General features: G+C 52.4%; 1 long non-coding RNA gene across 1 annotated transcript; it reads left to right on the top strand.

Annotated features, from left to right (window-relative positions):
• The first annotated feature begins 53 nt into the window (after positions 1 to 53).
• Positions 54 to 523, top strand: LOC116380720 (uncharacterized). The gene is made up of 2 exons (XR_004212600.1): positions 54 to 193; positions 318 to 523. It is a non-coding gene; the product is annotated as an uncharacterized LOC116380720 (long non-coding RNA).

The raw sequence follows: 523 nt of genomic DNA, 5'->3' as shown, positions 1-523 counted from the left end.
TCTCTCTCTCTCTCTCTCTCTCTCTCTCTCTCTCTCTCTCTCTCTCTGTATCAGGCAACCAGGTCTCCAGCAGGCTAATGTCAATGCGTAGCGCTAACGGTCTGCTGATGTTGCCTCCCAAAACAGAGCAGTACGTGGAACTGCACAAGGGAGAGGTGGTGGACGTCATGGTCATTGGACGGCTATGATGCAGGTACGTCATAGTCCGCGTTTCGTCACCACCGTAGAAGTAACTGTAGAGGGTGTGTGTGTGTGGGGTGGGTGGGGGGGGTGGTGGTGACGCGTCCAACTGTAACGCCTAAATACTTTCTCCCCAGACTTCAATGTCACTCGCTACTGATTACCATGGCAGTGCCAGGACTTCCTGTCTGGACAGGAAATGGGCGGGGGCAGGAAGTGATGCATGTCTACCTGGTCGCCATTAGCTGTGATGTCATATGCAACAGCCAATCGGAAGCCAGCGGAGGCTGAAACCTCATTGGTCTGCTCTGAGGAGATATCTGTATTTCAATGGAGAAAAAAA

This window comes from Anarrhichthys ocellatus, unplaced genomic scaffold (genome assembly GCF_004355925.1).
Source record: "Anarrhichthys ocellatus isolate YVR2014 unplaced genomic scaffold, GSC_Weel_1.0 scaffold8519, whole genome shotgun sequence".
Lineage (NCBI taxonomy): Eukaryota > Metazoa > Chordata > Actinopteri > Perciformes > Anarhichadidae > Anarrhichthys > Anarrhichthys ocellatus.
Note: the sequence above shows the minus strand (reverse complement) of the source record. Positions and strands in the feature narration are given on the sequence as shown.